At 35.3% G+C, this 12,051-nt stretch overlaps 1 pseudogene; it reads left to right on the top strand.

Annotated features, from left to right (window-relative positions):
• The first annotated feature begins 3,759 nt into the window (after positions 1 to 3,759).
• LOC127259535 (ethylene-responsive transcription factor ERF010-like) lies at positions 3,760 to 4,203 on the top strand (annotated as a pseudogene).
• The last annotated feature ends 7,848 nt before the right edge of the window (positions 4,204 to 12,051 follow it).

The raw sequence follows: 12,051 nt of genomic DNA, 5'->3' as shown, positions 1-12,051 counted from the left end.
ATAACCAAAATTTATTAATTTTGGTCTCAATATAAAAAAAACTCATCAATTTTAGTTCCAATATAAACAATTTCAATTAATTTTGGTCCAATTATAAACAATTTCAATCAATTTTGGTTCCACCGTTAAAAAACTAACGAAAATTGCTGACGTGGACATGACGGAGGTGACGTGGCAGTTGACCTGGAAAGTACACGGCCATGTACAATTATACACGGTCATGTTGTTACATGACCATGTATATTTCAGTATATAATTATACATGGTCATGTTGTTACACGTCCATGTACAATTGTACAAGGCCATTTTGTTACAGGGCCATATATATTTCAGTGTATAATTATACATGGTCATGTTGTTACACGACAATGTACAATTATACACGACCATGTTGTTACAAGGCCATGTATATTTCAGTGTATAATTATACATGGATATATTGTTACACGGTCATGTACAATTGTACAAGGTCATGTTGTTACAGGGTCATGTATATTTCAGTGTATAATTATACATGGTCATGTTGTTACACGGCCATGTACAATTATACACGACCATGTTGTTACATGACCATGCATATTTCAGTGTATAATTATACATGACCATGTTATTACACGGCCATGTATAATTCTACACGACCGTGTATCTTTCTGTTTCAGTTTAAAATTTTAATTTTTTGTTATATTTTTTATTTTTATTATTTTCTTAATTTAGAATAGTTGATATAGTTAAAATGAAAAAAAAATCAATAATAATCATAATATAATTAAAATATATCAATTTTAGTTCAAATATAAGTATTTATCGAGTATGTTCTTTTAGAAGATTTTTTCTAAAATTCTACTATTTAGCAAAAAAATTTCTCGTACAAACATCCAATTAATGTATTGAAATAATAAATTAATTTTTAATAATACTATAATATACAAAATTAAAAAATAGTTGTGTAATTGGATGTTTGTAAGAGAATTTTTTTTTTTATGAATAATAAAATTTTAGACAAAACTTTTCAAAAGAATATATCTTATAAATTTTTATATTTGAATTAAAAATGATAAATTTTAATTATATTATAATTAATATTGATTTTGTCTATTTTAACTATATCAACTATTTTAAATTCAAAATAATTTTTTTTTAAAAAAAAAAATATAACAAAAAAATAAATTTTTTAACTAAAATAGAAATATACATGGCCGTGTATAATTGTACATGGCCGTATAACAACATGACCATGTATAATTATAAACTGAAATATACGTGACCATGTAACAACATGGTCGTGTATAATTGTACATGGTTGTGTACTTTTCAGGTCAACTGTCACGTCACCTCCATCATGTCCACATCAGCATTTTCGTTAGTTTTCTAACGGTAGGACAAAAATTGATTGAAATTATTTATAATGGGACCAAAATTGATTGAAATTGTTTATATTTGGACCAAAATTGATAAATTTTGGTTGTATTAGGACCAAAATTGATGAGTTTTTTTTTATATTGGGACCAAAATTTATCAATTTTGGTTATATTGGGACCAAAATTAATTTTTTCCCTTATTTTTAGTATACATTAGTTATTGGGTAAACTGTTTTTTTAGTCTCATAACTGGACCCCTTATCATTTTAGTCCTGTAAGTGGAGTCAGTCGCAACCTAGTCTCATAAGTGAAAAATTTTCGCTGTTTTAGTCCTCTGGCGCCGGAGATGCCCGCGTGGCTCGCCGGAGGTGACGTGTCCGCCAGGTCAGCTACACCTGGCGGACACGTGGATTTTTTTATTTTTTTTCTTCATTTTTAAAATTTTTTTAAAACTTATTTTTAATTTTATTTGTATTTTTATTATTTGGTCCAATTAAAAAAATTAAAAAAATTTAAAAAAATTAAAAAATAATAATAAATCCACGTGTTCGCCAGGTGTCACTGACCTGGCGGGACACCTGGCGGACACGTCACCTCCGGCGAGCCACGCGGGCGTCTCCGGCGCCGGAGGACTAAAACAGCGAAAAGTTTTCATTTATGGGACTAGTTTGCGACAGGCTCTACTTACGAGACTAAAATGATAAAGGATCCAGTTACGGGACTAAAAAAACAGTTTACCTTTAGTTATTTTATTGATATATTTATTAATTACTTATTAATTATATTTTATTTGAATTTGTATATTTACATTAGGTAAACAATTTAACTGGAGCGGAAGTACTATATACTATATATATATATATACTATCACCTTCCTATGTATTAGATAATTAATTAGTTTGATTAATTTTTATAATGATTTAATTGTTTTTTATTTAGTGAAATAGTAAATAAAAATTAAAACATTCTGAATATTTTATGCTCTATCCGTCCCACAACATGTCAACGTTGGCCTATCCAATTATATTATTTTTTATAAAAGAAAATAATTAACCAATCTAATAACAATTAAATCAATATATTTAGAATGTATTTGTTTATTATTTTTTTTTGTTTAGAATGTATTTATGTTAAGTATGAATATATAAGTAAATAAATAATGTAGTAATATTTTGTATTGAATTATGAATATAAAATAAATATTATCTATTATGTCAATGTATGTTATATTGTATATTTTATATCAAATATTAAAATATCAACGTAATATATATATTTATTTGTTATATACCGAAATAATTTTGGTAGTTTGATATATATCGATAGTGCCATATTATATACTAATATCCTATCAAAAAAATTGAAATAATTGTTTGATATGATATAAATATGTATTGATGTGAATTCTGAATGTGAAATTAGATTTAATTGTAATAAAATAAAGAAAAAATTTGTGTTTGATTTGATATTTTTAGAGAAAAAAGAAAGTTGAAATAGTAAAATTCGAGATAAAATCCCAAAAATAAACACACCCTTAGTTCCTTTGTACCGTTTTGTCGATTTCCATTTATCGATCTTAAAACTTACATTAGCAATGGCGCACCAAATACCTAATTATGTAAGGGATTAACTCAAGTTTTTAGATACTACAACAGGAATAACAAAAAGGATCGAAATGACAGAGAGTGTGTTTCTTCAGCGCCCAGGTTTGGATCACTGTGCAAACAGTGGGGGACAGGATGCTCCTGTTTTTTTAATTTAAATTATAAATATAAATTAAAATTGTTGTAATATGTATAATTTAATAAAATATATACCATATATATATATGTCATTGTTTTAGAGAATAATTTTTTTTATAATATAGATAAATAAAAATTTAGAAATATATATAATATAAATTTATAATTAAATTATACAAATTAATATACATTTATATTATTATATTTATTACTCATCAAATCAATCATATCAAAACTCCTCAAACCCAAACCAAACCTAAACACAAAATAAACATCAAAATCCAAACTCACCTCTAAATTCAAATAAAAACCCTCAAACCGAAATTTTCCCAAACCCCCATAAAGATTTGGTTCATAAATTGATATATATGTGGGAAGTTACTAAAATACCCTCGTAATTTTATTAAATTTACCAATTTTTTCCTCCATTTATTTCTAAATTTTATCTTATATTCCTTACCCCCTATGCTTCTGCAACATTTTAAAGTGCCCGCCGTCGTGAATTTAATGTCACCCGAAATCACCGAAGAAACAGCCGCCGGAGACGTCGTTTGACCTCGGCAGGAATATGAATTCCAACAACTTCAATTCCCCCAAAATCAGCAGATTTTGACTAGATCCACTGGCCTACACTATTTCGATGACCGGAATCAAAATTGATGACCTCCTTCACGTCGTCTTCAAGCTCCGTTCAGATTAAGCCGCTAGCGAAGAGGAAGTTACATCGGCAGCTACCGGAGAAGCCGTTCAGAGGGATCCGAATAAGTGGGGTAAATGGGTCTCCGGGATCCAGGAACTCAACAAGCGCTCCAAGATCCTACACTTCCCCTGTCGCTGCCACGTTGGCCTACGACACGGACGTCTTCCACCTCCGGGGTCCCTACACCCGCCTCAATGTTCCCGAGTGTGTGCTTGAGAATGTCATCGCCAGAGAGCCGTTCGATTTCTTCGACACCGCCATTAGGAAGAAGGCGACGGAGGTGGGGTGTGGGTCGACGCACTTTAGAGCACCGCCGCGGATGCCGTTTCAAAGCCGCGCGGTGGATCTGAGAGGTTTTCGGGGCTCCATGAAATCCGATTTGAATGGCTATCTTAGTTCATAAAACTTCAAGGAAAATTGAATCACCATTTTTTTTTTGTTATGTAACTGTGTTTCAATTTGTGCAATGAAATTCAATTAAATTAAATTAATGGAAAAGGGTTTGACAGACTATAAATGTAATCCACGATTAGAGGAAAAATAAATAAATAAGGAAGAAAAAGAAGGGAGCGAAGAGGTGAAAGAAAGAAGATGAGGCAGAAGAGTCGAACAAAAAGAGAGGAGAAAGAAGAAAAAAGAAGAAACATAAGAGAGACAAAGTAGAGATAATATTGAATATATATATATAAATAAGGGCATAACGGTCAACTGTGGTAAAATTTAACATCCGTTAGTGAGATTTAGAGAGGAGGGCGAGTATGCAACATTCTATAAACCACAAGTAGGTTTTTTGAAATTTTTGAACCATAGGGAGTTTTTAGCAAATTCGAAAAACCACATGGTGATTTTATGCTATTTTGCCTAAAATTTTTGACAAAATATAACATCAATGACTTATTACCCCAATTTGACAACCATATGCTTCAAACCTCAATTGTTCTCAATTCATGCATAAAAATTAAAATACAAATCTGATAAATGATATTAGACAGCCTCTACAGGGTTTCCTGATCAAATTTTCACAATAAATTTTGTTCGACATGTTTTGACATCGTCGAAGTCGGTAGCTCATCTGCTCAGCGGGTAAGTTTTCGTGTTGCACAAATCGTAACTCTTAGAGAATATACATACTAGTGACCTACAATCATGTCTCTCACCTTGGACCTGATAATATTTGAAACAAAGACATAAGTCTGCACAAGTATATACAACACCGATTCAAGTTTATGACATAACAATATAGGTACGTAATTTTCTTGTAGAAGAACACCAATTTAAAACCAGAGCATACATTATATACCATTTGTTGTAACCAATAGCATTTGGAGGCATTAACGCACACTAGTAAAAACTAGCAAATTTTTTATAAATCGACAAAATAAATACATGAACAACCAACAATGTAATAGAGATATCAACAAACACCTTCATGACTTAAAGAAGTCATTCCACATAAGAAATTGACACCAACGGTATTTGAAAAAAAAAAAATCAAACTTCACCCACCTCATATCGCAATTATTTTATGACAAAATTAAACCTAATAACATGAAAATAAATTTAATTTTATATACAATAAAGCTATTTACACTTTAAAACACATTAAAATAACATATATTTGAAATGATGGTGGATTACGATGTCGAAGTAAGCTCGACTGACACCTAAACTTGTACTAACCATATAGAGACACATGACAAATTTATTAGAGTATACCACGAAATCGAAAGCACAAAACTATAAGCAAAAAAAAGCATACTAGTTTGTTGTGTTTTTTTTTTTTTTTGAAATGTGTGCGATTTTCTAAGCATATTGTATTATTGTTTTGTTTGTATATGTGATGTTATTGCCTTATATATATATTATTATTTATGTACCGTGGGTTGTTATTTAACTATTTATATAAAAATGGTATTTTTATGATCTTATAAAATTATTTAAAAATTACAAAAATATAGTACTAGGGCTTTATATTTAAAAAATTATAAAAATACTCTCCCGTCCCAAACAAAAGGATCTTTGAGGTTTTGTAATAGATTAATAAATAATAATATTTTATTAGTTTGTGAAAGTATGTAAGAGATTTTGATATTTTTGTCATTTGACTTTTTGTATAAAGTAATTGTATGTGTATGGTATGTTTGTAATTTAAGTAAAAGTTAAATAATATTTTGGTACTAATATATGATTAATTTTTTATAAAATAAAAAAAAATATTATGAAGTGGGACATATGAAAATGGTAAAAATAGTACTTTTAATTGGACGGAAGGAGTACTTAATTATGAAAGCTTTTATTGACACACCAAAAACTTGCAGCACATCCAAAAGATTAATTTTAGGGTTTTCAGAGTTTATATATATTTTTATTATACATATTTTAAATATATTTGTTATGCTTTTTTTGTTTTAACGTGTATGATATCTTAGATTTATACAAGTATAATTAAAGTTTACAAAGAAAACCTTTGTTTGTGTTTTTATTTTGTTATATGTGTGATTTATTTATTTATTATGTGTGCTATTTATCTATTTGTATATAAAGTATGATATTTTTATTATATTAAAAAAATTATTTAAAAACTATAAAAATATAATAATCTCTGACACACTGAAAATTATAATACGGTTAAAAGATTAGTTTTAGGGTTTTCAGAGTTTATTTATTTATTATTATATATACTTTTAAATATTTTTGTGTTTTTTTATTGAATAATGTGTGATATTTTTACGCATATTGTGTTACTGTTTTATTTATATGATCTTGTAGAAAGATTATATAGTATTGTTACGTGTGTACAATTATTAGATATGTGATATTTTTGTATGTAATGTTTGCTATTTAAATTAATGATTCGTTATTAGTTTAATAGAATTATTGAATAATAGTATTTAGATATTACTTGAAAATGTAATAATTACTTATTTCGACTCATGCAAAAACAAAAATGATTTTCGGGTTTTTAGGGTTTAGATATAACAAATATAATACTTTTTCGCTATAATGTGAGTAACTTTATAGATATATAGAGTTGTTGTTTTGTTTATAGTAGTGTAATTTAAGTTTAAAATGAAAATCTGCGTGTGTATTTTTATTATGTTATACATGTGATTGATTTATGTATAATGTTTATTCACCCTTTTATATGAAATATGATATATTTTATTGAATAATTATAAAAATATTGATAGTATTTGTTTTTAAAATTAGTAGTAGGGTTAATGCGTTTAGTCATACGGTTTATAATAAATTGAATAGATTGTGTGTGTGGTTGTGCGTGATTTTATGTATGAATTAAAATTACTATTCTACTCCTTCAAAAAACCATCACCATTAGATTAAATCGTTAATCGGAAGGATTAGGGCTAATCGATTTCGTTCGATTTTTATCAAATTCGATATGTTCCAAATTGACTCAAACCAATCAGCCTTGTCCAGAGTTGTTTGCACATTAAATATCGATTGAGAGACCAGCCCGGATACTTTCTTGAGTAGGCCGGGGAATCAAATTTTTTTCGATTTTGACTGGACTAAATGGAATGGGCCGTCATCGACAAAATTTTCAGTGATAAACAGATTGGCACGCCCAGTGGGACTCCGAAAAGTCTCTCACTTCTATGCAATTGAGAAATTCCAGGCTACCATCACCGGACAAAGCTACGATGTCAAAGAAAAAGAAAATCGCGGCAAAACTTCAGTCCTACGCATCTCCGGAGAAGTCACACATGATGAGTCCTCCACAACTCCGGGGGGCGTGGACATGATGGTCACTATCCCAGCCAGCGTCCTGCAAAATCAAATTCGTGAGGAAATCCAAGCAGCCCTCCATGAATCGGTCTTGACACTCTCTTAATATCTCGTTGATATCCTTAAGCCAACCATCCGAACGAGATTGCTTGGGTAAGGGACGAAGAGACTCGCAAGGGCAAAGCACCAGCAGCAAGACCCGAAGATGATGAAAATACTCCTCTAACAAAGGTAGCATAGGAGGGCACATCTGGACATCCTCCGATGACGCTCCAGTATGGTAATGTCACCAGACTAAACAAATTAGACGAAAATAAGAACTTCCAGGATGAAGCAATGACTGAAGGACCTGGGCGGTCCTCAAGGCAAGCCACCTTAAGGCCACCGCCATATCAAGGACATCCAGAGAGCGGGTACGCACTGCCGTCATCCCAATGGCACAACAATCCTTTGTTCAGTGGCATAAGCGTATTGAAATCACCTTCAGATGTGAACGGTCAAGGAAATATCTCTGCCGGAAGAAGAGCTACCAATCCTTGGGGGCATGGCCGACCACGGCCTCAACACCTTCGGACGCCCCACCGGCTTCGGGGATCACTTAGGGGGCATCCATCTCACCTCTAAACCTATCATGAGGGACAACCTCGGCTTTTTCGGGTCCCTGGGGCTGGCAGCTGCTTGGGGCTCGAGTACATCAACTCCGACCTTGTTGCCTCCACCTGGGGGCCATGCAGCATACTAAGAAGCTCACCCCGCCTGACCAGCTGCACAACAGGGATATGAACCTCCACAGCAGGGTCCCGTGATCCAGTTCAGAAATTTTATCTCTCCGCCGGCAACACCTCTGCACATACCAGCTGAGGAGAATCAAGTACATCCACCTTTGGCACACCTTCCACAAGGGCCTCAACAATACTTCCCTCGTGGCCAGCCAGGCCCAGGACAACCCGGAGGACATGCCAAGGTCGTTTTTTTTCCTCTGCCACAACCGGTTTTCAATCCACAGGCTATCGAGGAAGCATTTCAGAGCCTGTATGGCGACCCTATTCGACTACCCGCCAGACCATATTATCAGCAGCCGTTCCCAGATTATGTTTCCATCGACCATCCGCTTCCCTAGAATATGTGGATCAACAGAGTTCACATTGTTTTCGAGAGAAAATTCACATTTTACCATCGAGCATATCGGCAGGTTCGCAGCACAATGCGGATGAGAGTTTGGGACCAACGACTGGTTTAAGCTCCAACTATTTTCGTTGTCTTTCACAGGGCCATAATTTACGTGGTACGCGTCTTTGCCACCAAATTCGTGCAACACATTGACAGATCTTAAGAGGGCATTCCATTAATGTTTTTATAGCCTACTGCCAAAGGTAGCGGCGTCGGACCTAACCAACCTACGACAAAAGCATGATGAACCGGTAGACTAGTTTTTAGAGGGTTCTGTAGGGGAGAGGGATGATGTCAGGTTTAGATACCTGAAAATCAAGTGGTTAATATGACCATCGATAATATGAAACACCAGTTCTGGAAGAAGCTAGCCCTTCAGGAGCACAATGATCTCCGACAGCTTGCTGGGAATGTAGTAAAGGTAGAACATCTCCTCCAGGATTCCCAAGCAGTTAGGCAGCAGAAATTCAGAAGTGAGGCATATCTTATCTAGGTCTAAAAGGACGAAAAAGACTGTCCGCACGAGCCGGAGATGTTCCTGGCCAAGATATTGCAAGGGAAGACATATACTTGTCCAACACTCAAAGTACCTCGGAGGAAGGAGACCAATCCCAAGGTACAATATACTTTCGATATATCTAAAACTGAGCAGATATTTGATTTCTTGTTGAAGGACAATTAGTTCCGATTTAAAGAAGGCCATAAAATTCCGTCCGACTAGGAATTGAGTGGAAAAGTCTATTGCAAATGGCATGCCTTTTACGGACACCAGGTTGGGTGTTGTATCGTCTTTAAAAACACGATAAGGCTATTAAGAAGGGCCGCATGTGGCTAGACGATAAATGGAAGATAAAGATTGATACGGAGCCATTTACGGCTCAAATTAACACCGTCAGTGTTCGACCTGGTAGGATTGGATAGCAAGACAAATTACGGGCAGGCTGCACCAAAGAGAGATGTATTAAAATAGTTGGGGAGGTCCATAATACCAACACAGAGGAGTTCAATATCGGATTGCCTCTCGCCACATGATACAGTGGCTAAAGTTAGTTTCCAGAAGGACGACAATGTGTGACGAGTAACTTTAGTCGACCAAGTAGTGATAACTCCTCACAGCATACGACGACCGGAAAGGTTGTCAAATGATGAGAGATGGACAGATAATCAAAAGACGATCCCTTTGCTGATTAGAACCCAACGACGGAGACATCATTGTCAAATCTTGGCCGCATGTCTTGCAGAACAGGAACAACAGTGTCAACAACCCTTGGAGAGTAGGAGAAAAGTGTTATGACTAAGGACACACATCAAGTGGAAGAATTACCCCCATTCCCGCCCGGAGAGGAAGGCGACGAGAATGAAGACCAAAACAAACTGTCCTGGAAGACAGTGGCGCCTCAGGACAGTAACCTCATCCGGAGGAGCCAATGTTGTCTGTCCCGGAGAATAAACTGATTACTGGGGCTTTGGAGGATGACAAGACTTTAATCACAAGCTTGGACATTACTGCGAACGACCCAGATTTAGAACGGTCGCTACATTATGTAGGGGATTTCCTGGTGAACACCATTGGTTTTCTGGCCAAAGAATTCATAGCCCCAAAGGTCCAGCCTCCTTATCTCTAAGGAGATATCTTGGTCGAAAAAATCGGCCTTCTATTATGGGCCGATCAAGAGCAGGAGGTTCCAAAGCAAGAACCGGAGCTGATCATCTTTCAAAAGTTAGTCGAGAAACAAACACAAAACCTTAAGCCTTTATTCCTAACTATTTCTCTCGATGGTCGAACAATCAACAAAGTTTTGGTCGATGGAGGGGCATCAATCAACATAATGACATTTTCTACACTTCACAAAATTGGAAAGAATCGAGGGATTTGATCGCTACCACCATACGAACAACATATTTTACTGGAAAGGACTGAATTCACACTACTCAATGTGTGTCATCCACCCTACACCAAAAAATAATATTTTGGAACACTAATCACATAGAAATGGTCGAAACTGAGACCGATCCGGCCATGGAAGTTCATGCAGCTGAGGCAGTATATTATTGGCCTAGCGTATATCCACTCTCGATGATGTTGAAGGATGCGGATACGTGGATGGAGTGTAACCTCACAATGAAGGGATTCAAAATTCATACAGAGACCGTCACACGACATGTTCGTCAAATTGTTCATGATGAATAATGACCATGAGGTATTACGGGACCTTGAGGGATGGATTCGCGAGATATATGATACTACATGGAGTATCAGATCTATTCCAGTTCGCATTCTTGAAATGCAGGCGAATCCTCCAGGTCCGCCGCCTCCCTAGGAAAACTAGAACGAAGGTGAACTTTCATCACGTATCCAGAGAGCTATCCCATCCTTCGAGGCTCAGAATCCTCTGGAGAAAATCAATCTCATCAACAATGCAGTACTCCGGATGACCAGGATCAGTTCTCTGCTGCTTCCAGACCAGAAACAACGATTTACGAACTTGAACCGAGAATATCGAGACGGTTTCACGTGGGACTACCACGAGATGCCGGATCTATCTAGAAACTTGATTGAACATCGGCTGTCCACCAAGCCGTTGTTTAAACCTCACAAACAACCTCCACGGTGGTTCAACCCAGAATTGATGCTAGAGGTCAAAGAAGAGGTGGAAAAATTACTTAAGACTAATTTCATTCGTACCAGCCGATCCCGGAGTGGATATTTAACATCGTACTCATGGTAAAGAAGAATGGGAAGGTCCAAGTGTGTATCAATTTTTGCAATCTTAATTTGGCGACTTCCAAAGATGAATACGTCATGCCAATTGCCGACATTCTTGTCGATGCAATATCTGAATACGAGGATTTGTCTTTTATGGATGGGTACTCAGGGTATAATTAGATATATTTGGCCGAAGAGGATACTCACTAGACATCATTTCAATGTCCAGGGGCGATCGATATATTCAAGTGGATCGTAATGCCCTTTTGGATTGAAGAATGCCGGAGCAACCTATCAAAGGACCATGAATGCAATTTTCCATGACTTAATTGGCAAATGTATGGAAGTATACATCGATGATGTTGTTGTCAAATCCATGGCACTCAACCATCATCTTATTGACCTCCGGAGGGTCTTCATCCGGATGAGACAGCACGACCTTAAGATGAATAAATGCGCATTTGGCATCCAAACGGATAATTTCCTAGGCTTTCTGGTCCATCAGAGAGGGACCGAAATTGATCAGAATAAGGTGAGGGCGATCTAGGAGTTGGGCCCCCCACGCCGCCTCCAAGAATTGTAGAGTTTGATGGGCAAACTCAAATTTTTATGACAATTCATCGCCAA

This window comes from Andrographis paniculata, unplaced genomic scaffold (assembly GCF_009805555.1).
Source record: "Andrographis paniculata isolate CXL003 unplaced genomic scaffold, ASM980555v1 Contig60END, whole genome shotgun sequence".
Taxonomy (NCBI): domain Eukaryota; kingdom Viridiplantae; phylum Streptophyta; class Magnoliopsida; order Lamiales; family Acanthaceae; genus Andrographis; species Andrographis paniculata.
The sequence above is the reverse complement of the archived record's forward strand: the minus strand, read 5'-3'. Positions and strand labels throughout refer to the sequence as shown.